Source organism: Nothobranchius furzeri, chromosome 6 (assembly GCF_043380555.1).
Source record: "Nothobranchius furzeri strain GRZ-AD chromosome 6, NfurGRZ-RIMD1, whole genome shotgun sequence".
Taxonomy (NCBI): domain Eukaryota; kingdom Metazoa; phylum Chordata; class Actinopteri; order Cyprinodontiformes; family Nothobranchiidae; genus Nothobranchius; species Nothobranchius furzeri.
In genome coordinates, this window is record NC_091746.1 from 31163515 (window position 1) to 31190917 (window position 27403).

General features: G+C 43.3%; 1 protein-coding gene and 1 long non-coding RNA gene across 6 annotated transcripts in view; both read right to left on the reverse strand.

Annotated features, from left to right (window-relative positions):
- The window catches only part of sorcs1 (sortilin-related VPS10 domain containing receptor 1), a 240367-nt gene that overhangs the window by 169693 nt on the left and 43271 nt on the right, over positions 1-27403 (reverse strand). The gene's annotated exons all lie outside the window — the stretch shown is intronic.
- LOC139070442 (uncharacterized) lies at positions 18997-20189 on the reverse strand. Its single transcript, XR_011520950.1, has 2 exons — positions 19973-20189; positions 18997-19244 (listed from the first exon to the last, which is right to left on the reverse strand). It is a non-coding gene; the product is annotated as an uncharacterized lncRNA (long non-coding RNA).

Sequence of the window (27403 nt, forward strand, 5' to 3'; positions counted from 1 at the left end):
CATGTTCCCTCCTCCTTCCCTTTACTTGTAGTTTTCATCCCTGTGGTTGACCTCAGTGAAAACTACAAAAACGTTCTTGCAGCTTTTCTAGGATGAATGACTAAAAGTTGTTTTATCTAAAAAAATCATCATTTGGTTTTAAGACTTTACAAATAAGAAGCTGCAGAAAGATCAGCTGTTCTGATGAATCTGAGCAGAGCTGAAGATCACAGGTAGCAGAATCAAAATGACGCCAGTGTGGAAAAAAACAGGCTGACAATGAAAAGCTGTCTCGCTCTTCTGTCCTCCTGGTGTCTCAGCCCTACAGAGACTCATTATTTCAGAGGTTTTACCCGATCCTTTCCCTCCATTCTTTGTTTGACTTTGATTTGCTCCTCAACCAGACTCACTTATTTTTGCATCTCGCCTTGGGTTTATTTGTGTCTCTGTCTAGTGGAACAGAGGCAGAAGATAATGACGCGTGGACGGGTGTAGAGCCGAGGCCCGCCTCTCCTCGTCCTCTCCGTCCCGGTCTCTGTGCACATTCAGCTTCTCCTAACAGTTTGGCCAAAGAGAAGGAGTCCTTTGAAAACTAGAATAGATGATGATAAACTGCACTGTGAGGAGGGAGGGGACGAATGTTTTCTTTAATCCAGACTGTCGGCACAATTCCTCAAAAACACGATAAGCCTGGAGCCCAGAGAGCTGACGTCTTCTATTCGACTTGTTCAAATATCCCGACTTGGGCTAATTGAAGATGACATATGTGTTTGTGTTTTTATGAGAATCACATCTCTGGCTAATCACACACACACACACACACACACACACGCACACACACACACACACACACACACACTTACTAATGATTGATAATGTTTTATTAATGCAAAATATTCTCTGCCAAGGACCTAAACAAACTGTGGCAATTTAGTCCTTCCGGTGTGCGTATCAATCATTTGCACAAAAATCCATCATACATCATTGCTTTTCCTTCCAGGAGGGCGTTGGAGACACACTTGCAGGAACAGGAAACTCTAAAGTTTACTTCTAGATCACACTAAAGACCTCCTGAGCTCTACGTGGAAAACAAAAACTATTAGGCCGACATGATGTTTCCTTAAACCTTCAAATGTTCCAGCAAACCCTCCTGAAGGTGTCACAATGACCCATCCCACCTGAGGGCAGAACTCACAGTGAGTCAGCACTTTTTGTTTGCTGATTAACCGTGGATGTCAGCTCCAGAACAACGGGCCGTAGCTCAGGAGGTGCTTGTCCAGTTTGCATTATAGAAGCAGGATTTCTCATAAGGTATCCACAAATAGCCGTATAAACCACTAATTAAGCACATTAGTGTGAAATGGCATCCCCAAGGGTGGCTTCCCGCCCCAGGAAAAGCCAGTGTAAATAAACCATATTCACTCAAACCATACATCTGTCTTAAAGAAGAAGAAGAATTCATTTCTATAGCGCCTCTCAAGATAAAAATCATGAGGCGCTTCACAAAAACATTTATAAAAAATAATTTAGAAAATGATTAAAAATATATTTAAAATGAGTAAAAGTAGACAATTGTGACTAAAATATGGAGAGAAAGAGAGAGTGAACAGGAAAGAGGGGAGTCAGTGGATCCTGAGGAAGGTGGAATAGGTGGGGAGAGCAGGACAAGGAGAGGATGATGAAGGTCACACCAACACCAGCCTGAACAGGTGAGTTTGAACAAGGAGAGGTTCCTGGACTCAACATAAGTTGGTTTCAGGTGCTCTTTGGATGGGAAGATAGTTGAAAAAGAACGAGAGACACTCCAAGGCACTCTCAAACAGAAACCGTTAAAACGCCCTTATGGTGCTGGCTAGGTCACGTATGGCCTTTTTAAAACTCCAACACATTTCAGCAAATGTAGCCTTCGTCAGGGAGTCAAACAGTTCTCAGCAGCAAGGAGACGTTCTTAACCAATCAGAAAGCTCCACATAGCAGGTGTGTTGGACAGGTGACAAGTGTCAACAATCACCAGCAGGTGTCACCCTTACCAAAGTGAAAGAAACAGACATAGTGAATAAAATACACCAATTATCATGCTTTATATACACAAACGGTTAAATTCACCCAATAATAATAATATCAAGAGCAAAAGGGACAAGCATAACGCCAAAACTTCAAACAGACCAAAGCTATCAAAGAACAACTCTGAAGTCTAGGTCATCATTAAAGCCTGGAGGTTGAGTAGCCGGCAGTTTAAACATCCAACAAGTCTCCTTCTGATTTAGCCGTCTCTGCCTGTCCCCATGTCTCAAAGACTGTGGGACATGATCAGTACCACAAGTCTGTAAAGTGGACGGGTCACCGTTGTGATGTTCATGAAGCGTCCTGCCATTGGGGAGTTAGTGTTACCCGTGCAAATAGCATGTTTGTGTTCAGCCAGTCGTTGTTTGTTCTGCCAACATGAAATACGTCAAACACACGACACCCTATCTATAAATAACAAGAGTAGTTTTACAATTAATGAAATGATTCATCGAAAAATGCTTTTTGGAGAAAACCACATGACTACAATGGTTGCAGTGGTGACATTTATCACAACCCCTAGGTCTAGTATTCAACCAAGTTTGTTGGGAATCTGGTTTTAGATAACTCTGGACCCGTTTATCTTGCAGCGTACGTTACGTCCCCGACAGGTGTTGTTAAAATGTGAAGGAGGGGGCAACAGAAGAAATACGACAGGGGAGTTAAAATGGTTTTAATTGTTGTAAAAGGTTCTAAAAACAAGAGCAAACAGATGGAGAGCATTATAAAGATCATGCAAAACAAACAAAAATTCTCAAAAAGGTTAACATTACACCAATTACCAACTATAAAAACACCTGGTAAAAACGTATATTAAAAGCTTCACCGAACAGAAGGTGTTTAAAACCAGAGTCAATCTAATTGCATCAAACCAAGTTAACCTTTAACAAACGAAGATCCGTTTGGATCACTCAGAGTTAAAACTATTTAAGTTAAAACTCTTCAACTCAAAGGGGTTGAAAACAAACTGAGGCCCAGAGGACAGCAGAACCCTGCACTGCTGAAGGCACCACCTTTTTATCCAGGTGTGGGTCATCAGCAGGATTCAGCTCAGCTGTGCTCCTCAGCAGCCTGGAAGAGAGGAGGAGGAGGGCGGTGTCAGGCTGATCACCGGGCCCGGGTGATCCTGGCTCCTGAATCCCACTGGCCAGGCTGGTAGCCGTGACACGTAGGACATTAGGGCTGCTCGATTATGGCAAAAATAATAATCACAATTATGGTGACTGAAATTGAGATCACGATTATTTAGGACGATTTTTCAATTTATGTTGATTTTATTTGTTTTTATTCAGTCATAAAATTGCTCAGGGCACAATCAGGACGAAAATAAGAAACAAGATGATCACTAAAATAACTCCTGATTCCCAGTATAAAAAGACCAATATACTTATAGCTCATAGTCTATGACCCAAGGGCTACAGACCTTGGTTTAACTCATGTAAGTCTAACCAGTACAGACCCAAATACCAATATCTTGCAAATACTGACAGCAAGAATTATACAGTGGCATTCATAACAAATACATGCAAATAAATTGATGTTCACTAAATGTTGCATAACATTTATTGAGTCGTGTCAAGGTGCTGTAGGAGAGTGAACTAGCACCGTGTCCTCAGAGAGATTAGTTATTATTTATCAGCGTGAGGAACTTATTTCTACCTTATTTATAAACTATTTACAAGTCCATCAGTTAATGTAATAATTGTCCCAACCACAGCTGCACCCCCCAACCCGGTCTCACAGCAATCAGGGGCAAGCTGCACGTGTGTTTAGCGCGCCGCACGCGCACATTTAGCCGTTTTAGTGGCTCAGGAGACCGCAGGTGCGGTGTGTGTGTCACTCACTCTGGTTAATCCAACAAGGAGCCGGCTCCGAGAGCCGTTTCTTTAGCGACTGACACATCACTACATCATTCCCTTTCCTAATGTCCTGAAGAACGGTCCGGAGAGCAGGCGGAGTGTTTAGCTAACCTGCAGGAAACGTCGACGATAGTTATCCAGAAAGTAGCTAAGGGTTACCAGAGATGTTTCTGAGGTGTTCACTAGATACTTTTAAGTTAAAAAGTCAAGAAGGGGGTCTGAAAAGCTGCTAGAAATAGCGTCAAAGTCGCTAAATTGGCAACACTGTGGGAGGAGCGCTTCATTTGCAACTCGGGGCAGCACAAGCGGGAGGAGCAAATAATCGGCTTGTTTTGTTTTTTATAATCGTTCAAAACTCAGATCGTAATCGTGATTAAAATTCGATTAATTGAGCAGCCCTATAGGACATCTTCTAAAGCTTACCAGAGCTGGATCAGGAAACACCTGCCTTAAAAGGTCGTCAAGTTTTTTCAAGTTTTCAATTCAAGTTTATTTATAAAGCGCCAAATCACGACAAGAGTCGTCTCACGGCACTTCACATAATAAACATTCCAGTACAAGTCAGTTCATTAGGCCAGTCAGTAAAAGGTTTCCTATAATGAGGAACCCAGCAAACTGCAGTCCTCATACTAAGCAAGCATTTAGTGACAGTGGAGAGGAAAACTCCCTTTTAACAGGAAGAAACCTCCAGAGGATCCTGGCTCAGTATAAGCAGCCATCCTCCACGACTCACTGTTACCCCAGTTATTTCTTATGATTTGCTCAACTTGTTCACTCTCTGAACTGTCTCACACATAGTGGTCTGTCTTTTGTCTACATCTATCTTATGTATTCAAGACATAAAGGATGACTGTTAATATAAAGGTAAAAAAAATCTAAATCTCATTACTTCAGAATACGGTCAAAGTTAGGAGAACTCGATGGAAACATTCAGAATGGTTCCTGTAATAAACCCACAAATGCAAAATCATCTTATAAATCAATACACTAAGAATTTATTGACAAGGAAGCATGCTAGCATCTGGTATCCAGCAGCAAAACAACTGTTGGAGCCCCAAACCAGCAGTTATAAAAATGAAGGGCAATGAAGTGGAAGTGTAAAGTTAACGAGGATGTATGACGGGAGAACGTTCTGTTGGAAAATTTTGTTCCTAATACTTTGGAAATGCTATTGCCGACTTATCTTCTTCTGGCTTTTTTGAGAGTACAGACGCTTTTTTCCTCCTCTCCTCCCCATCTTATCCCCAAGGCTCTTTGTCTGTCTCTGGGTGGACGGCGCTTCTGCATTTATTCTGGAAACTGGAAATGATTAAAAATGGATCTGGTCAGCTGGTCTCTCAACGTGATTGACAAAATTTTCTCAACGATGAGAACGGGAGAAGGGGCTCCCGGGTGCCCCTCTGGGACAGATCCAGCTGGACACATCATGGACTCCTGGAAACAGTGGAGCCTGATCTGCCTCTCTCAGCTGTCTGTAGAGGACTCTGAAGACGTCTGGATATTCGTGGTGTTGGTGTCAGGTTTCCTGCTCTTTGGCCTAGGAGGCTTCCTGGCTTACCGGAAAATTAACGAGCTGTCGAGGAATATTGGCTCACTCCCGGCGCTCAGGGATGGATTACACCGCGCTGTGAATTCACAGACTCAATTGTCGAGATGAGTCGTAAGCTTGGAACTTTGGCTGAGATTCATGCGTTGGCACAAAAGATGGATGCCATCAAGGAGCGAGTGGACCAATCAGCACGGATTGGGATAGATTCATTTCCACCATTATTGGATTCAGACGGATTGAGGACCAGTGGAACTTTAAGATAGAGAGGAAATTATCTCTGTCTGGCCCCAAAACAATTTCTAATCTGAATCTGGTGCCCTTGAGCCTGCAGGCTGCAACGAATACTCCCCCCTCAGAAGAAATGTGGAATGCTGCCGTCGCTATGGCAACTCTGTCACCTATCCCAGCCTGGGCGGGACTGCGGGCTGTGAAGGCGGCCAAATCGTTCCAGGAATCACTGTGCTCTCCAAACCTCAACGACCTCCTTCCCTGTCCAGACGGAGGTAACGAGCGCTGCTTATCGTGACTGCAAGCACTGACGTGCGGGGTGTCCCAAACCCACCCCCCCACCTAGTGGACACATGTTGTGTGATGTCTGAAGTCTGTTGCATTTCTGTCTGATGACTTTTTTGCAGAGCAAAGCTGTCCTCCTGGTGGGAGGGTAACTCTGAAGTGCCTTTTTCCCTCCACCTGAACCAATCCTCATGTAGCCCTCTTATCTCTATTAAGGTAGCGCTAGTCAGGGTTGCGAATGACCACAGTCACCAATTCTTGTCATGTGACTATGTATGTATGTTTGATCTCAGAATTGTGTGTACTGAAACTCTAATTTCCCTCTGGGATTAATAAAGTATCTTTGAACTGAACAGAATTTGAATCAGAGTGTTGTATAAAGTTATATGATTTTGGTTTTGTTAAATGTATGCATACAATTAATGTACTGCAATTTTACATCAGAATTTGAAAGGGGGTGGGAAGTAATGAGTGTTAAACTTCAGCCCACTCCATTTCAAGCAGCAGTGACTATAAAAATGTTGTTTGTTTTCTTTTTTTCCCTTTTTACAAAATGTTTTATGCTCAATATATTGTGCATTGTTTTTCTTTCTTGTTCTTTTTGTGCGCCTTAAATAAAATTGAAAATTGAAATGGAAATTGCAATAACCACTGAACCGGCCACAGATTCGGTCCCAAAGCTTCGAGTAAGTACGCAATCTGTGATTTAAATAGAAAATGTTGGAGCAGCAACCTTCTTATGCTGATAATCTAAGAATAAAGAGGCCATAAAGGACTGTCATTGGAACATAAATTATCCCCGGTGCACAACATCACGTCAAACTTTAGAAGTAAAGGTGATCTGGTTTCTAGGCAACAGCTTTACACCACATGAAGGAAGCTGGACTGGTTGCAGGGCTGCAGCCGGAGATAAAGACACCTCAGGAGTGTGAATGTGGACGTAAGAAACCTGAGAGTATTTATAGTTCAGTTATGTTTACCATGTTTCCCTTTTTTATTTGGTTTCTATCTGCAGAGTCAGCTTAGAAACAAGAGGATCAAATAGTTAAAGAACAAGTTCACTCTTTTTTCAACACATTCACAGTGACCTCCAGCAGAAACGAATAAAACAACTCTGGGGCTCCTGTTTCAGGAAGTAAGAGTCAGCCAGAAGTGAGGGGAGCAGAAGACGGCAGGATTTGACGTGTCATTTCCTGCTGTTTGGACGTCTCGCCTCTGATTGGCTAACAGCAACATGACTCTACCTCTGACTCCATTTGCTTTGTTTTATCTCCTCAAATAACTCAAGTCTAAAGGAGTTCTGCTCTGTAGAGGAGTTGCAAGTGCTAACGGTTAGCTTCTACTAGCTGAGAAGTTCTCTGTTGTTTCATGGATGCTAAACCATATTTAGCCTGCGTGTGAAACTCAGAGTAATCAGTTGTATTTAAATAATAACAGGAAACATTGGTTTCTCGGTGAGCTGGAGCTTTCAGAAGCATGATGAGCAGAATGAGTTGGTGCAGAAATGATGGGTCACATGATCCTAGTTTCACAGGCTGCTAGTGTAGCCGCGTTTGATTCACTTAACAGAAAAAACAGTTATTAGAAGCACGATACCTGCAGTGCAGATCAAGCAGGTGCTGCTATTTAATCAAACCATCCAACTGCACGTTTAGAGGAAGTCCACTAATCCCAGAACCCTCGGGGCTGAATGAGCCTGGGTTCGTCTGCACCAACATGGCCGCCACAGAAACAAGGTCCGTGCTGAACGACCCACAACAAACCAGCACTGATGTTCATGCATGTCTGCATTTGACATGGCTTTCCTTTATTTTAAGGTCACTTTGTTCAATTTTTAAGCTCTTTAACCCTTACCCAACGTTTACATTTTCTAACGTTAAAGTCATTAGAGCACAAAAAAATGCACTTAGAAAGCTTCCTTTAGAAATATTATATAATATTTCATAAGTCCCAATTTTTTTACATGAATTTCATCCTTGGCTTCAGCCCTAACAAAATATAATAAAATATGTGTGTGTTTCTCAGATTTAACCCCTTCATTGCCAGGTTTATTAGCAAAACCCGAAGTTTGAAAACTGTACAAAAAATGAAAAAATCAAATCATTTTTTGTGTGTTATGTCCAGATGACCTTTTTTGTGGGTAAGTTGTCACAGCCTTGGAGTGTCACAAATAGGCATAAAAATATTTTTTGCTCACTTTGTAGTTTTTGTGTAATGTCATATTTTCTAAAATACTCACGTTAAAGTCATTAGAGCACAAAAAATGCTCTAATGTGAGGTAAGGGTTAATTTTGATTGGAACAATGAATTCAGTCTTTGTAAAACTATCCACCTGCTTAAAAGTTTAAAACTAAAACTTAGATGAGGTGATTTTATTTGAAGCTGTTTTGATTCTGCTGACTGACTGACTGACTGCTTCATAGTAAAGAAGGTGCTGCTGATGTGTTGATGGGGAAAAACTCCAGGTGGTGACGGATGTCTGCCAGCCTGACCTTCACAAGGATCCCGGAATATTGAGCCGGAGGAGGAGAGGGATGAAGGAATGGAAATGTGTCATTAAAGTGCCGGTTTCACAAGATCGATCAGTTTGGACAACTCATTGTTCTTGTCGGTGGTTAAAAGGACACAGGTGTGTCTGCACTAAGGAGAGTGTCCTGGGTTAGGACAGCTGTCACCTGTGCATCATTAATAATTAAAACATGTCCTTGTTTCATCTGAAAAATAGTTTTGGTTTTACTGTAAAAACGCAGAAAGACTAAACATATTTGTTTGAGTTTTATTCATCAATCTTTAGAAGTCTTTGGTGAACGAGGGCAAACATGTTAACACCTTTATTGGATGCTGGTCGACAGGCCTCTGCAGATCTGAAGGAGCAGATAAACTATTACATCCGGTGTGTTGGAGCAGGGACACATCTAAAACCTTCAGAACTATCACTGTTTCACAAACTTAGTTGTTATGTTTTATAGCAATAATGAAAAGGCCTGTTTTGTTCAGATACACAGTTTTGTTATTTGCACTCTTCTGAAACAACTGAGCCCCAGTATTAGAGTGTAGGGTGTGTATGGGATGTGTGACGTGCATTCTTGTGTGCTTTAGGGGAGCATGAGGGTGGGGGTGTGAGACTGTATTTGTGAGTGACTGTCTTTCTGTCGGATCAGGTTTGGTATCCGTCCCCCTCGTGGGGCCTGGGCCTGCCCTGGTGTGCATGGTTGAGGGTGGGGCCTAGGCGTTTACTATTCTGACCTTTCGTCCCACTGGCATGCTCCTTTCTGATCAGCACCACGGACAGCGGTACGCTACGTTCGGGTTTCCACCCCTCCTCCCTCCTGGATGCGGCCGGCTCATACGCCCTAATGGAGCGGTGCTCCATAACATGCAGAAGCTTGATTGTTTGATCAGCTTTATGCTTTAGATAATTATTTGCTTGCACAGCCTTTTGATAGTCTGCAAAGAGCCTCGTAGCTTTGCTATAGGGTTATGTTTGTGCTAATGAAGTGACTGTTGAACTGTGCTACTGCGTAGATCGTAGATTGTTTGGCTCTTATTAAGATCCCCGTTCTTTACGGGTAGAATAGTTGCTAGTATTCCTGAGGCCATTGCTTCATCAAACGAAAATACGCAACGCATCAACAACGGGCAACAAAGCAGACAAACACGGAATCTACATGAAATCATCCACACTGACGATACAACTCACAGAATAAATAAACAAACAAACAAAAACAGACAAGTAATTTAAGCAATGATGAGACGACTGTATTATATTATCAACTAATAAAAATAACTAAACTATCATAAATGTTCTAATTAGTTCTAGTTCTAGTGAGTATAAATGAATGAGGTTAATCAGTGTTGAAATTGGAAATGTAGCTCCATGTTTTAAACTATTAAACAACACTCCCGGCATTTTCTCCCTTCTGAGGTTATTTTTAGTTATTGTAACATCGATTTCACACTGGAAGCATCAGCGGCGTGGAACGGCAGCGAAATGTCGCTGCTTCAAATAGAATCCGTTATAGTCTATGGGGGCGGTTCAAACCAGCGGCGATGCGGAAAGTTTCGGGTGCGTCCCAGAAGTGGTACGCCTGGCAATGCCTTACATAGGATCAGGTACTATTTTTGCAATGAACCACTTCTGCGACATGTGAATTTCCACAGTTAACAATAGGCAAGACAGGAAATCACTGTGACTTCGTATTTATGTAGTACGTCATTACACATGACCTAACGGCTAATTTACTCCCAGCATCGTTTGATAAGTGCAACGGTGTGCTTTTCATGGCTTTAGTCGCCAAAACACACTCACAACTCAACCATTCCACAGTCATCCCGTGACCGTAATGCTTCCAATATGAAACAGGGGTTAGTCCATCTACCCTTGAGGCATGCTGCACACACACACACACAGGGTTTCCCCCAGCGCCTTATACAGGGTATCTGCAGGTTTAAGGGAGCCACATTTAAGACCTTTTTTAAGGCCACTTTGACCAAATTTAAGCTATTTTTTGAATTAAACGTAAGCTATAATTTCCAGCTATTGTCTGGAACCGGTGCTAACCACATAGCGAACGTGGGATTAGCCATCCAGTTACCATTAAACTTGCACTTCCCCATGGCGCGAGCTCCCACTAGCTTAACCAGCTAATGTGCTCATCTAAAAATAGCCCCCTTTCACAACCAACTGAATGTGTTCGGTTCCGCTTACGCCAACATCGTACACAAAAAAATGCTGAACGCTAACTAGAAATTCACGAAAATTTTATAGAAATAAAAGAATCTTGTTTATTGGGTCTTTGGTCATTTAAGACATTTGGAAACTGGATTTAAGGATTATTTGTCATTTTTAAGGATTTTTAGGGCCTTAAATTTGGAAAAGCAAATTTAAGACTTTTTAAGACTTTTTAAAGACCCGCGGATACTCTGCTTATAAGCCTGGTGGCCTGGCGTCAGGCTTTGTTTGCCCACCCGTCAGGCTAAGCGTCATGCCCCGCCCCCTCCCCAACCCTACCATGTCCGCTGACATGAACGGCGCAACGAAACTAGAGCCCTCCATCAGCTGAGGTGAGAAACGGCAGTGGAACGTGTGCAAAACCCCCACCCCCGCTCTCACAGAGGAGTGCTGTATACATATATACATATATGTATATATGTATACATATATGTATGTTTGAAAATAGCGCCGCCTCTTCCTGGGAATGTTCCCACATGGCAGAGCCGCACGTCTCCTTCATGTTCCACCCTCCTTCACCTTTTTAGATCTTGGTTGTAACAAGCATCTATAAAAAGAGATCAACTCCGTTTCTACATGTTCTGCATCTAATTGAAAACATCTGCAGGAAGTGATGTGACAGAGGGGGCTGACAATGAAGAGCAGCAGCAACAGAAGCTGGAAGAGTTTCACATAAGAGATTCAAATCTTTAATATTTTAAAAGTACACATGTGGTTTGAACATTCTGGGATGAGTTGGGCTAAGTAGCTCAGAGTCTTGTTGTTTGTTTGTCTCTATAATTACTCGTGAATCTCTGGATGTGAAGGTACGGCAGCCACTCTGAGCGCTGCTTGCAGACGTGTGTTCACAACTGCTCTGTGCAGAAATTGATAGTTGGGGCGGAATGTAAATAGCATCATAAAATACTAACGTCTATGTTTATGGCAGAAATAAGAGCTGACAAGTGAGGAGGGAGAAGAGTGGAGGAGAACTTTCTTCAGTGAGAAAGAGAGAAGGCTGCCTGCTGGAACAAAATAAACAGGAGAGGTTATTTCTGAACCAGGACTGGATCCGTGTTCCTGCTGCTCGGGCTTCTCAGGTGTAACAGAAAAAAGTCTGTCTCCACAGGGACACAGTGGCTTTCCATCTATCACTGCACCACGGGCATCATGTTAAATAAGCAGCTTGGCATCGATAAACTGGTGAATAGCAATAATACCTGAAGTGTAAAATCAAACAGTGTCTCAGTAAAGTATTGATGAGAGGAAACAAAAAGATGTGAGTCAGATTAGAAGTAACAAGCCAGCAGAAGATAGAAACTAGAACAATGAGGAGAAGTCGGAGCTAAATCTTTCTGTCATAAGATGAATAAACAGCAAGCGCACGCGTCGCTTTGCAGTAATTATAGTCGAGGCGTTGATAATGGCCCGGAGCAGAAAAGAAGGAATAACCAACAAGCTGTATTGATTACTGATGTTTAGAAGGAGGTTTGGAGAGTCCAGCATTAGGAAACAAAGATCAGGTAAACATTATATAGGAGGAGGAAGTTTTTAAAAATATGAAATGTGGCTGGCCTTCAGGCAGCCGTGTGAGATCGATATGGTCTGAACTAATGAGCAGCTTAACAAGGCACTTAAACCCCTCTTAACAGGACCGATAAAAGCCCAGTGAACTCTGAAAGGTAATGACCATTTGTTATCCACATAAAGCCATCCGTTTATCAGCCAAACTAAAGAAGCAGGGACTTCAATTAGACACCAGAACCGACTTCTACATAAATGTACGTGGCTGAGATTATTTAATCACACATTTTAGTTTCCTTTCACTTCCACGGACAACTGACAAAGATCGATAATCGGAGCCGAGCCAGGCTTCAGGATAAAGGTGACAACTGAGGAATGGAGGCTTAATTCCTTGTAAATCTAGAGATCTGTGATGCTACTCCTGAATTTTAATGTCCGTCTGAGTTTTACTTAAACTTTAGGGTTGATTAAAACATTTCATCCCCTTTTCTGCTGTTTAACAGTTTGATATCCAAAATATAACAAAAATGGAGAGCTTGAATCATAATTATTTACATTTTTTGAACCTAAGAGCAACGCTGAATGTGTCAAAGGTTTATGTGTGAGCAACATACGTGTCTTGACGCCTCTTTATTGTCTTGATGATCAAGTATCAAATATTTCGGTGAATGAATAAGTAAATACATGGTTATTTATGTAGATTTGTCTGTAGTTGTTGTTCAGTAAAGCTATATATAGAAATCCTGTTCTATTTATAAAACAGGATTTATGTAGCATTTTTGTTCAGCGTTTTGCTAAATGTCTCCAGAAAAAAATTTCAATTTGTTTATGTTTATTTATTTAGCAAAATAATTTCCCCAAAGATAAATATTTCACCTCACGCGCATGTTTCTGGTCTGTGGGAGGAAACCAGAGAACCCGGAGAAAACCTACACATGCATGGGAACAACATGCTAACCCCACATGTGCATGGGAACAACATGCTAACCCAACATGTGCATGGGAGCAACATGCTAACCCAACATGTGCATGGGAACAACATGCTAACCCCACATGTGCATGGGAGCAACATGCTAACCCAACATGTGCATGGGAACAACATGCTAACCCAGCATGTGCATGGGAACAACATGCTAACCCAACATGTGCATGGGATCAACATGCTAACCCCACATGTGCATGGGAACAACATGCTAACCCAACACATGTGCATGGGAACAACATGCTAACCCAACATGTGCATGGGAACAACATGCTAACCCCACATGTGCATGGGAACAACATGCTAACCAACATGTGCATGGGAACAACATGCTAACCCCACATGTGCATGGGAACAACATGCTAACCCCACATGTGCATGGGAACAACATGCTAACCAACATGTGCATGGGAACAACATGCTAACCCAACATGTGCATGGGAACAACATGCTAACCAACATGTGCATGGGAACAACATGCTAACCCAACATGTGCATGGGAACAACATGCTAACCCCACATGTGCATGGGAACAACATGCTAACCCAACATGTGCATGGGAACAACATGCTAACCCCACATGTGCATGGGAACAACATGCTAACCCAACATGTGCATGGGAACAACATGCTAACCCAACATGTGCATGGGAACAACATGCTAACCCCACATGTGCATGGGAACAACATGCTAACCCAACATGTGCATGGGAACAACATGCTAACCCCACATGTGCATGGGAACAACATGCTAACCTAACATGTGCATGGGAACAACACGCTAACCAACATGTGCATGGGAACAACACGCTAACCAACATGTGCATGGGAACAACATGCTAACCCCACATGTGCATGGGAACAACATGCTAACCCCACATGTGCATGGGAACAACATGCTAACCCCACATGTGCATGGGAACAACATGCTAACCCCACATGTGCATGGGAACAACATGCTAACCCCACATGTGCATGGAACAACATGCTAACCCCACATGTGCAAGGGAACAACATGCTAACCCCACATGTGCATGGGAACAACATGCTAACCCAACATGTGCATGGGAACAACATGCTAACCCCACATGTGCATGGGAACAACATGCTAACCCCACATGTGCATGGGAAAAACATGCTAACCCCACGTGTGCATGGGAACAACATGCTAACCCAACATGTGCATGGGAACAACATGCTAACCCCACATGTGCATGGGAACAACATGCTAACCCCACATGTGCATGGGAACAACATGCTAACCCAACATGTGCATGGGAACAACATGCTAACCAACATGTGCATGGGAACAACATGCTAACCCAACATGTGCATGGGAACAACATGCTAACCTAACATGTGCATGGGAACAACATGCTAACCTAACATGTGCATGGGAACAACATGCTAACCCAACACATGTGCATGGGAACAACATGCTAACCCCACATGTGCATGGGAGCAACATGCTATCTCACTGCAGAAAGTCAATGCTGCTACTGCTGGAAAAAAATACATTTATCATGGAACCCTTTCCTGAGGTATTAATAAAGTTAATTTGAATAAGAAAGGCTGCAGGTGGGATTTGAACCTGCAGCCTTGCTGCCGTGTGACTTCCTTCTGACATAATGCACCTTTAAAATCATTATTTTGTTTAAGTTCTTTGTTATTCATTAAGGCAGCAGGCAGACGGATGCTCATACATTTGTATGTGAAGGTGAAAAATAAAAAATTAACTGAAAAAAAAATCAAATAACAAAAAAGTCTAAACACTAAATATTTCAGACTTCAGCAGGAAGTTAAGATGCTTCAAATCGACTAAAATGAATTCTTACTGTTGAGAAGATCAAACATCTCAATCAAAAAGTGTAGTCGTCCGTTACTGCCTGAATGTAAATGACGGCCCATAATCAAAGAAGTCAAAACACCAGCTGGTGTCTGAAACACAACACGATCATGTGCGCGTGTGTGTGTTTGTGCTTTGAAGATGTGAGATGATTTGCCACCACTGTGCTGCTGATGTAGCTTAGGCACTCGTTTGAGCAGCCTGCTGAGCTCACTGCAGCTCACACTGTGACTGGATTAATCGACTCACACGATGACAAGTTTTACTTAGCATTGAAGTGTGCAACAAACAGATAAAGTACTCATTTTTATGCAGATCCTTCTCATGACCTCAGGAAAGAACACACGGTTCTGCTCAGCGCCTTTACCTTCTCCTCAATCAGGAAGCTGACAAAGTCTGAAGCCACCATAAAGGTCAAGGAAAGCAGGAGCAGAGCTTTCAAATGCAGAAAGTCTAATCATCGGAATATCCGGGACTTAAAGATGATGAATAAATAAACCTGTAGAAAAATACATATTTTAAGCCTCTTCAGGGAGATGATTGCAAAAGGGCTTAAAAATAAGAAGTGGGGTAAAAAAATTATCTAAAGCAACAAAGTTGAAATAGCAAGAAAAAGTATTTGTTTTGGGATTAAACCAGCACTGTAGCAGCTGTGACCTGGTACTTTTCCTTAAAGACCAAGTTCACTTGTTTTTCCTGCTCATCTGCTGTGTTTTCTAGTACAAATGAACGTGTGAAAAGAAGCTCTCACGCTCCTGTTTCAGGAACTAAAAGAGGGCCAGAACAGAGGGAGCTTCTGATGGCAGGATTTGGTGGCTTATTTCCTGATATTTGGCCATTTGGGGATGGCAGCAGCTCCGGAGGCAGAGCGGGTTGTTCAGTAATCGGAAGGCTGCAGGTTCAATCCCGGCTCTGGCCAGAGAATGCTACTGTTGTGTCCTTGGGCAAGACACTTTACCTGCCATGCCTGCTGGTTGTGCTCGGAAGGCCTCGCCTCTGTCAGTGCACCCCAGGAGAGCTGTGGTTACATCGTAGCTCCTCCCCACCAGCGTGTGAATGAGTGAATGACTGACTGTGTTGTGAAGCAACTTGGGGGGTTGTAGAACCCCAAGTAGACGCTTTACAGGCCTTTTACCATCTCGCCTCTGATTGGCTAACAGCAATGCGGCTTTACAACCGACTCTGTTTGCTCTCCAACGTTGATGTTTATTCTCCACAAATAACACAATCCTGGGGGAGTTCTGCTGTGTGGTGGATTTGCTAATGCTAATGTTTAGCTTCTACTAGCCGAGACATTCTCTACTGTTTCATGGACGCTAAACCAGCAACGACCTTCACGTTGTTAGTCAAGATGGGCGAGAACACGAACGTTAACGTTCAGTGTGACGTTGATGTGAGAGGCTTTTCTCATCTGAGCGTTTCTCGTCTATTTTCTGTTGGTGGCTAATGCAGGAAATACGGCTAAACGACTATTTTTATGTTTAGCACGTGAAACTCAGAGTGACCATTCATATTTAAAAATAGCAAGTAAAAAAATCTAATGATGAACTCGGTCTTCATAAGAGCCAATCAGAGGACTTAGATTCGTTTCAGGCTCAAGGACACCAGATTCAGATAAGATTCATTTCTGAAAGAACTCTTCCCAAAATGGAATCAAGATGAAAATTTAACACTTTCTCAAAGAACTGTTAAACGAATCTGCAGATTTCAGCTTCACAGAACAGAATAGCAGGGAATGATTTAAGGAATCTGGAGGAATAATCAGTTTATGGTGGACCACCATCCCTATTCCCATCCAGAACCATCACCCATCGACAGCTGATAAAAACACATGGACCACGGAGAGCTTTCAGGAGTTACATTCACAAACGTTACTGATCAGAAAATAATCCCGATGTTGACCCAGTTCAGAGGTGGTGCTGGGTTCCACCTGGGCTGGACCGGATGGATCAGCATCCCAGATCTATTCTGGAATAAATCCAGAGTGTAAATAAGTATTCAGGCCATTCAGGGATGCTATGGGCTTGGTTCCGGGTTCCTCTGAAAGTGGGAATACCACTGAAAAGTCCAGCAGTGACTCTAGGAATGTCCAAAAACCCGATCCTGTGCGGATCAGCCTGTCTCTAATGAAGTGGATCCACAGATTCGCCTTTTCTTCTTCTTTTGTTATTTTTAAGGTTGTTGTTGCAGCTGCTTTAAGCTCTTGTTTATCGGTCCAGAATATTCAGAGGAAAGAAAACAACGAAACTCTTCTGAGGTGACGGGAACAATGAGAAAAGCAAAAGTCTTTAACCAGAAATTAGTCGTCAATCCAATTTTGCAGACTAGACGAAGAGGAGATTAATTGCCAACTTCATTAATTGACTCACATAAAAAGCACCCAGAAGGACCCCAAGAAAACACCATCTGCATAATATTGGTTCAGCGTGACACACCTAGACCTCTCATTTCGTCTGGCGGTACCAACCTACACGCCTGGATTGCTAATTTTTGACACAAGCAGCAAACTTTGTTTGGTAAATTATTCAGAATCAGATTTGTGGTGGGAGCCCCCCTTCCCCAAGCAGATGGCTTCTTTTGCTACAATCTGCACCCTAAACACTGGGCGGTGCAAACTTTAATGAGTTCAATGCAAACTTTAACTCAGCGTCTCACGGCTGCTTCGCCTCAGAGTCACAAATCAATCCAGCGCTCCAGGTAAAACAACAGCCGAGCGAGAGGGAAGCAACTCCGGTCATTAACGGTGACAAATGAAGGGCCTGGGGATGCGGGGTGATTCATCTGGAGCTGAACAGTCTACATCCACTCAGAGACGACTGGCCTTGGTGGAACGTTGGTCCCTGAGATCCTCCATGCATTTATAGTCAGTCTAGTCTAAACACTAGAAACGTCCTGGAGATCGGCACCGACACCATCAAGCGGGGAAAGATGGATGGACCAGACTACAATCATCAACTGTCTTGTTAATACTGACCGACTGGTTTGATCCAGCTTTAGCACGGATTTATGTGACTTTTCTTGATCAGTGGGTGGTTGGGACGGACAGAGATTCTGCTTACATCAACAGCAGACCTAATCTGAAACAAGAGAACCGATACGACCAGGGAACGTTGCTCTGGAACATTTCCAATCCAGAGCCATTCCCTGGCTATAATCCCTCTAACGTGTCCTGGGTTGACCTGGGGGCCTTCTACCAGCAGGAGATGCCTGAAACACATCCACTGCGAAGCGTGTGAGGGGCGGGCATCCTGACCACATGCCTGAACTACCTAAGGTGGCTCCACTAGACGTGGACGAGCAGTGGCTCTACTCTGAACTCCTTCCCCTGTCTGACTGACGAGCCACCTGAGGAAATGCTTTTTGACCAACTGTGCTCATGATCTAGTTCTTTTTATCATAACCTGAAACTCATGGCCTTAGGTGAGGGTTGGGATGAATATCGACTGCTAAACTGAGAGCTTTCTTCGTGGTTTAGCTCCTCTTCACCACAAGCGATAAGACCAGAGCCTTATGTGGTTTGTTTTTGTGTTTTCCCTCCCCTTTTTGTGCAGTCCTGTGTCGCTGAGACAGGAGAGGACTGGCTGCTGTCTCCGTTGGCGCTGTCGTTTCAGCACCACACCCAAGACAGCCTTGCAGTTCCTGCGTTCCTTCTGCACTACCCGTCTCCGCCTTGGAGTGCCAGCTGAAGAGAATCAGCAGCTGAGGAGAAGATGCTGACAGCATTAAGGAAACTCATCCCAGATTATTGGGGAGCAACAGACCCGAGTTGTCTTTTCAACGGCCTTTTGCCTCCTTGGTGATGAGTTTTGATGTGTGCTTAGTAGGGCTGCAACTAACGATTATTTTCATAATCGATTAATCTGTCGATTATTTTTTCGATTAATCGATTAATCGGTTTGTTACTGTTTAGCTATTTAACCTATACAAGTGATGGATGCATTTCAGTTAAGAAAAAAAAAACATAAGAGAATTGTGCAGTTGACTGCAATCTATTTTATTGCACATGAACACAGTCAGCAGTAGAAAATTAGCTAAACAGTGCAAAATATCAGTCCAGAATAATTTTTTAGCATTAGCTGGAAGCCTGCTCCTTCCACCATGGATAGTGGCCTCATGTCTTTTACCAGCATGTTTAGAATAGAGTTTGTAAGTGGTATGAATTGCTGGGGGGTGAGTGTCTTGTTCCCCATGTAGTTGTCCATCGTTGCTTGTTTTTTTCTGCATAAGAAACACAAATAGACTGAAATAAGTACACATATAAAATAAAGCAGCACACACACTACAACACTAAATCAATGTTAAATTATTTGAATTAATTAACAATATACAGTGATCATTTATTTTGAGGGTTACGTTCTACAAAATAGCCCGCAACAGGAGATATTAAGAAAAAAAGTCTAATTTTTTTACTATTAAAAAGCTCAGAGTAAGAAGCTCATGAGGTTTTTACTTTGAGTCGGGAGTGTTTAAATTAGCTAGAGAAATGTGAAAAATGTTTATTTTGTGTAATACTGTTTAAGAAACATGATAAAAATGTGTTGTGAGGCGTTTTACAGCGTTAGACAGTAAAACAGCCTTTTAATAGTAAAAAAATGACTTTTTCTGAATTTCTCCTGTATTTAAAAATTGAAAGCGTACAATTATGCCGCGTTATATTCACCTGGACACAGCTCGTCTGTATATTTTTCACCGCAGAGTTGTCCTTTTTTGAATGAGGAACATAGTTATGGGTTTGTGCCGTTTTTCTCTTAACGAGAACATTCTTATAAACAGACGTGCTGAATTTGGCAAGCGCATGATTCACAACACGGAGGAGATTCACGATTGCATCTAGTCAATCAGAAGTAGAACACCGTAGACTGACGCGGCAAAAAACATGTTTAACATCCACTATAACGAACTCAGCTAAAACACTAAGTCCAGCTTGTTTATTTTCTGTTACTTACCGGGCTGGCTCTTCCAAATGACGGCTCACTTGACCGCGGTGCTCTTCCTCAGCCCCCACGTTTTCGTCTCAAATGTTCACTTAGGGACGTCGTGCTTCCGTGCCATGCTAGATGGTTTTTGCATATTTTGCCTTTTCAAGGCATCTAGACTGAAGTGCTCCCATACTCGTGAGGTTTTTGTCCGGGGTTTCTCTAAAGTTTTGTCGCTTCTATTTTTCTTCCGTATTTCCTCGTTCCGCCATCTCTCACAGCAAGATGAGCGTCAGTAACGTGATACGTCATGAAAACCGAGGGCACTCATTGGCTCATTTCTTCTTCTACGGCTCCACTGGTAGATCAGTGACTCATTACTGCCACACACTGGCGGCAAATTTAACAGCTTGTAACCGATGTCAGATTGTGGTAAAAATAGACTTTATGCGGTAAAATATGATTATTAAACAACTAATCGATGACTAAAAAAGTTGTTAACTATTTTAATAATCGATTATAATCGATTAAATCGATTAGTTGTTTCAGCTCTAGTGCTTAGTGTATCCAGCGCGTAAATTGTGTACAGTTAGGTTATTTGAAATTTGCCATTCAAGTCAAGGGACAGTTTTGATTTGCTAGATATAATTTAGTTGACCATATCAAGATTATCGTTATTGGGGTAAATCAGGGGTGCCCAATCCTGGTCCTGGAGGGCCGGTATCTAGCAGGTTTTGTGGTTTTTCTGCTCCAACAGACTTGGTTCAGTGGTTGAAACACCTGTGCATCAGCTCATCAGGCTCTGCAGAAGCCTGTTAATTAGCTGCTGATTGACATCAGGTGTGTTGAAACAGAGTTCAAACTAAAACATGCAGGATACCGGCCCTCCAGGACCAGGACTGGGCACCCCTGGGGTAAATACTTGGGATCGAATGTGCCGGAAAGAGCACATTCATCCAGCTCTGACCTTCAGCTCTTGCTGGGTAGGTTCGCGGCCGAGTGTGAAGCGGCTGGGATGAGGATCAGCACCTCCAAATCTGAGACCACGGTTCTCCACCGGGAAAGGGTGGCTTGCCAACTCCGGGTCGGGGGAGAGGTCCTACCTCAAGTGGAGGAGTTTAAGTATCTCGGGGCCTTGTTCACGAGTGAGGGTAGGAGGGATCGGGAGATGGACAGGCAGATTGGTTCGGCGTCTGCAGTGATGCGGACGCTGAGCCGATCTGTCGTGGGGAAGAGGGAGCTGAGCCAGAAAGCCAGGCTCTCGATTTACCGGTCGATCTACGTCCCAATCCTCACCTATGGTCATGAGCTTTGGGTAATGACCGAAAGAACGAGATCGCGGATACAAGCGGCCGAAATGAGTTTCCTCCGTAGGGTGGCCGGGCTCAGCCTTAGAGATAGGGTGAGGAGCTCGGACATTCGGGAGGGACTCGGAGTAGAACCGCTGCTCCTCCGGATTGAAAGGAGTCAGCTGAAGTGGTTTGGGCATCTGGTCAGGATGCCTCCTGGACGCCTCCCCGGGGAGGTGTTTCGGGCATGTCCTGCCGGCAGGAGGCCCCCAGGTCGACCCAGGACACGTTGGAGAGGTTACATCTCCAATCTGGTCCGGGAACGCCTTGGGGTCCTGCCGGAGGAGCTGGTGGAGGTGGCCGGGGAGAGGACGGTCTGGAGCTCCCTAGTTGGGATGCTGCCCCCGCGACCCGGACCCGGATAAGCGGAGGAAGACGAAAAGGACGAATGTGCCGGAAAGATAACAAACTACTTTTTTTTACCTCATTTACCACTTCCGCATGTCCTTCGTGTCTTCACCTGGTTTCCTACCAGGTGGTAACAGTTACTAAACTTGTCTGATTGTATAAAAAATTGCTTAAACGTTATGCCAAATAAGACAGAAAGAACCTTTTATTCAAACTCCCAGTGACTCGCGGTGGATGGCGGCTCATACAGAACCCAGTTCTGTTGGAGGTTTCTTCCTGTTAAAAGGGGAGTTTTCCTCTCTACTGTCGCTACATGCTTGTGTAAATAAGAGAGGTCTGGAATTTTACTTGAAAACATAAAATGGAAATAAAGTACAGGAAGATTTACTCCTGGAGTTCGTCTAGCCTACAATCGAGACCGCCATTTTCCAAATGCTCTGAATTTTGGTCTGGGCGCACTTTGCAAGCCCGGCCAGTATTGTTGACGACCAATTACAGTGCTTTATGTTATTATTATTAAAACTATGTTGCTTAACATATTTGTATGTTTTATGTAGTTCTTCCGCGAAGTAATGACGAACTGCCTCGTTGACTGACACCTCTGGCAGTCCAATCACAGTGTTCTATCGGCCAGGTGGACGGGACGTTACTGAAAACCAAGATGGCCATAACTCCGTAGCAGTCCAATCATAATGCTCTACTGGTTTGGTGGGCCAATCAAGCACCCAAAAGGCAGGATAATACTGAAAAATCAAAGATGGCGAGTCTGCGACCGCACGTTTGAAACATCTTTGTTTGTATTTGCATCTCCTTCTGCTTAGTATGGCAGACTGCCTTGTGTACTGGCATCTGTATGTGAGTATGCCACATTGTTATCCAAGCATGTGGGGACAGTTTGAAAGACAACCGTGGATCCCGCCCCACGACTGAGAGCCGTTAATGGGCCGTGGCGAGACTGGACTGTATATCATGCACATACAGGACGGCTTGCCAGGCTAGAGTTCCTCTGGACATTTCTGACAATCAAACTATTCGTTTGAATGGTGGAAGGAGAATTAAAGCCACATCACAGTTCTGAGTTTATTATTTCTTATATAAATACAGCTAACTGGTGCTTGTTCAGACTTTCTGCATCCATATTTAATAACTATGAGAAGCAACGTCTTTATTTTAAAGAGTGCTTTCCCAGAACTGCCTCTGATCTGAAGAACAAAAAGACTGTAAAAAATCTTTCTATTAATATTCTAGTCAGAGACAGGAACACGTAAATGTGCATGAAGGTACTTAAAATGTGACCCGACTTGTAGAAAACAAACTTCTCCCCGAGAACATCGCCCAAATCCCAACAAACTGTGTTTCTGTCTCAAAACAGAAACTGCATCATTTCACAAACAAGGAGAGCAAATATTTGTGTGATGAGCTTTTTGGGATGACAAATGATGGCGCATAATTTGCTGTAATTATGCAGAGAAATGCAATTCTTCATAGAGCTTGATTCATCTGCAGCCTTTTGATAGAGAAAACAAATCAGACCCAGCTTCAGTTCAGCAGAGACGTTTGTCTGGAGCAGCTGCTCGACTGGGATAACAAACAGCCTCCATTCATGCTGACAGTAACAACAAACGCTTTAGACGAGCTTCTTCTGTTTCTGTGTGACTCCACAGCCTCTAAGAGACCACTGATGACGTCGCCTGTTTCTGACATCTTCACACATTTGATCTGAAACCAAACGTATTTGTCAAACATGAAGTAGATGATAAAGGGCCTGCATAATGCATGAGATGTTGTAAAAGGCCTGCCTTTAAATGTAGCTGGTTCTGGGTTCTGCCAACCCACAATTCACCTGTTCACACAATAGTGGTGTGACTACAGCCTCACCTGCCCTGGGGCTCAATGACAGCATGCTGCCATTGAGGTGTCACCAGTCCCTTTCACCACCAGCAGCAAGCTAGGTGGGTGTAGTGTCTTCCCAAGGACACCATGACTCCAACAGAAGGGGTTTGAACCTGGAACGCTCTGGTTACGGAGCAAGCATTTAAGTCATTTTTCCACCATCGCCACAAAATGTACCTAATTTGTTGAAATAATACTGATTTGAGATAACTGTAGGGCTGTAGCGAAGCCTCGACGAAGTCGACGGCTCGATTCTAAAAATTTGTCGACGTCAGATCCGGAAGTCGACGCACCGCGCCCACTTGTTGCATCCCCAGGAGTTTGTAAATAGAGGAATCTGCCTGTTTTTCCTCTAGTTCGCCCTCTTCTCCGCCTTCACTAACATCGCCGCCAAATACCGAAGACCCGGAACAATGTCCGTCCACTACTAGATTATTTTCCTGTTTTGCCCGCCTTCGTCTCCCGGCAACGGACAACAACTTCCGGGGTCAGATGCGCTGCTCCGTCTCTACCGCAGATGTAGAAAATCACCGGGAGCGCTTCTCCCTTCATTAAGGAGCTTCTTTCAGACATGAGGAGAGCTGTTTTGGTGCTAGCAGTCTCTCCTCCGTGCTGGTCTGTTTGCTGCTGGGTGTTTTTGGTTTATTTAAACTTGGTAACTTGAACTTAATGTTGGTAAAGCTACTGTTAGCATCTTCGCTAACAGCTTCTTGCGTTGGGATAAGCTGTTACGTTTTGGTTTAGAGTTCATCTTTTTTGTGGTGTAGATCTCCCTTTTATTACATTTAGAGTGTTGTGGGTTTTCGGTTTAGTGTAAAATATCACCTGAGTTTGGTTTAACCCGTAAGACCACTCGCCTCACGCACATAAGTGACCAAAACAAAGCAGCATGGAGACACTCCACCTTCTACCACCTCTCAGGCAGCAGCCTGCACTCCCAAGTTCTACACGTCACCAGAACATAACCAACCAACACAATAAACGCAGTGTTGTACAAAATGGAAGGCCTGTAGTGTTTATTCTCTTACAGTAAGAATTTATCAATTTTTTTTTGAGGAATTTATTTGAGATTTTCTGGTTTTTGTTAATTGAGCAATAGAAAAATAATCATTAGATTAATTTTCTAAATAGTCATTAGAATAGTCGACTATTCGATAAAATAATCGTCAGAATAATCGTTTTAAAAATAATCGTTTACCCCCAGCCCTAGATAACTGAGAAATAAAAGCCACACAGCGGCAAAGCTCCAGTGTAAGAAACAAGTAAAACATTGTTTAAATGAAGCAAAATTCAGAATTTAACTATTTCAAGTTTTAGTAAAGTCAGCAAAAGTCCGTAGCCAAAAGTATTATTGTGTGACAACATTAGTAAATAATGAATAGCTTTGTTATTTATTAGTTTCCAGGGAAAAAAATAATAATTATGAAATCAGGATTCATCCCATGATGGCTGACTGACTGAGATCCAAATTCTATTGGGAATTCCTTGTGTTCCTTGAGCGGGCTGACCGGGAGCGCCTGATCATCTGTTCTCAACAAAGTTCTGCAAATAATTTCACACACACACGCACATACACACACACACACACTCACACATATTATCCACACACACAGACACACACGAACTCGCACACATACACGCAAACATGCATGCATGGGTGCGCACGAACACACACTCATGCATGCATGCACATACAAACACACACACACACACACACACACACACACACATTGTCCACACACACAGACACACACGCACTCGCACACATACACGCAAACATGCATGCATGGGTGCGCACGCACATACACAAACACACACACACTCATGCATGCATGCACATACAAACACACACACACACATATTAACCACACACACAGATACACACGCACTCGCACACATACATGCATGCATGGGTGCGCACGCAGACACACACATACACACTCATGCATGCATGCACATACAAACACACACACACACACGCATGCACACACACACACACGCACGCACATACACACATACACATGCTGCATGCACATACACATGCATGCATGTGTGTGCATGCATGGGTGTGTGCATGCACACACATGCATGCACACACACAAACACAGCTAGCTATAACATAAACATTTTAATGCATTTTTAAGTTATTTTATCCCAAAAAAAACATTATTTTCAAAGTTTTAACTGAAACAGTAAAACTGTTTGCAAAAATCTATTTAATCCTTATAAGTGAATCTGATTGGTTTGACGTTTGAACTCCTCCTCCACTAAAAACTGAAAAACCTATTTTTAAATGTAAAAAAACAACATTTTTTATTTACTTCAGGTGAAAATGATTTTTATCTGTTTTTGTAAGTGAACTCATGTCTCTGCTGATCGTTTCCCAAGAAGAAAACATACATGTCCTAAAGCTTGCTTTGTTCCTAATTTGCTCCAAAGGTTAAAATGCACAAACATGGTGTGGTTACAGAGGAACCGTGCGTGCACATGGCATAGACTCAACAGCCCGAGAGTCATTTAACAGTCACTACGTAGACACCACCCACCGTGAACTGAGACGTTTCGAGGCCCATCACTTCCAGCTTTAGATCTCAGCATTTGGAAATGAAATGCAGATTCTCCAAAACTGCAGGCATCAACTAAATACATCCATAAAAGCAGAAAATGACTAATAAAGGCAGCAACCAGGTGCCTGTGGAACCTGCTCATAGCATGTTTGAATCTGTAGCAGGACAGGTGTGCTGCTGATAGCTGTTAGCTAAGAGCAGTCTGATAGAAATAATAAAAAATTAAGAGGTTTTCTTAAGAAAAACAAAAAAGTCACTTTAATTCTGTAATCTCAGTTTAGCAGCAGCGTTCCTCCATTTTAAGGTAAAACAAAGAGGTTGTTAGCGTCAGCAGCATTTCAGCTGTTAGCAGCACAACCGTTGTTATTTGTATTCATATTTTACGCAATCTCACACTGTCGTGCTACTAGGATCAGAGCCATTTCTGCTTTGACTATGGTCCATCAGCTGTGGCAGCCATCTTGATTAGGTTACTTTTACGAGTTAGTCAGTTGTCACGTTCATTCAAAAATCACTGTCAATCATTCTGGCCGGATCTCACTTTCTGATTGGCTACTCGTCGCATCCAAAAGGCAGCAACTCGTCGTCGTCGATCCAACACGTTTATTAGCCCCGGTCCTGGCATCCTTCCAATCAGACCAGGGCACTCACACACACCACACATGGCAGGATTTTCTGATGAGATTATTTTTAGAGCCGTTACCATAATCCAAGGTCGTTACACTTGGCTACACAGCCAGGTGCTAAAAAGCCGACGGACTAGTGTCAATGCCCTTCCACCCTCGTCATCATACTGACAGCAACATTTCTCCTGGAGGTTGACATTCAAGCGAGCCTCGACGCTTGAAGACCAGAAACTGGGAACCTAGGTGGTGCATGAGACTGGAAGGAGCTGGTTGATGTGGGAAAGAAGCAACGTTTTCCAGCTGAGATTGCATCTACCAACCTACAGCAAGACATGATGCTGTCACTGTCCCCTGGAAGAGTGTGGTGGATGAGGTCTATAAGCGGAAGTAGCTGAGATACGCTGAGCTGCAGCTGAGGCAACAAGGGTTGAAAGTGACGCCTTCTTTCCACCGGAGCCGTCAGCAGCACGTTACTGCAGCAGCACGTCACAGCTGCTGATAGGAACCGCTGTGGTCAACAGAACCTTTTCCACCTGAGCCGTCAGCAGCGCGAGTCGGCCGCGTCTCAGGAGCAGCATGTCGCGGCCTTTACGCGCCGGTTCTATTTTCTATGCGCGACGCCTCTGAAACGGGTCAAGTTCGACATTTTTGGGGAAGGAAAGACAGGAAATCGGACGC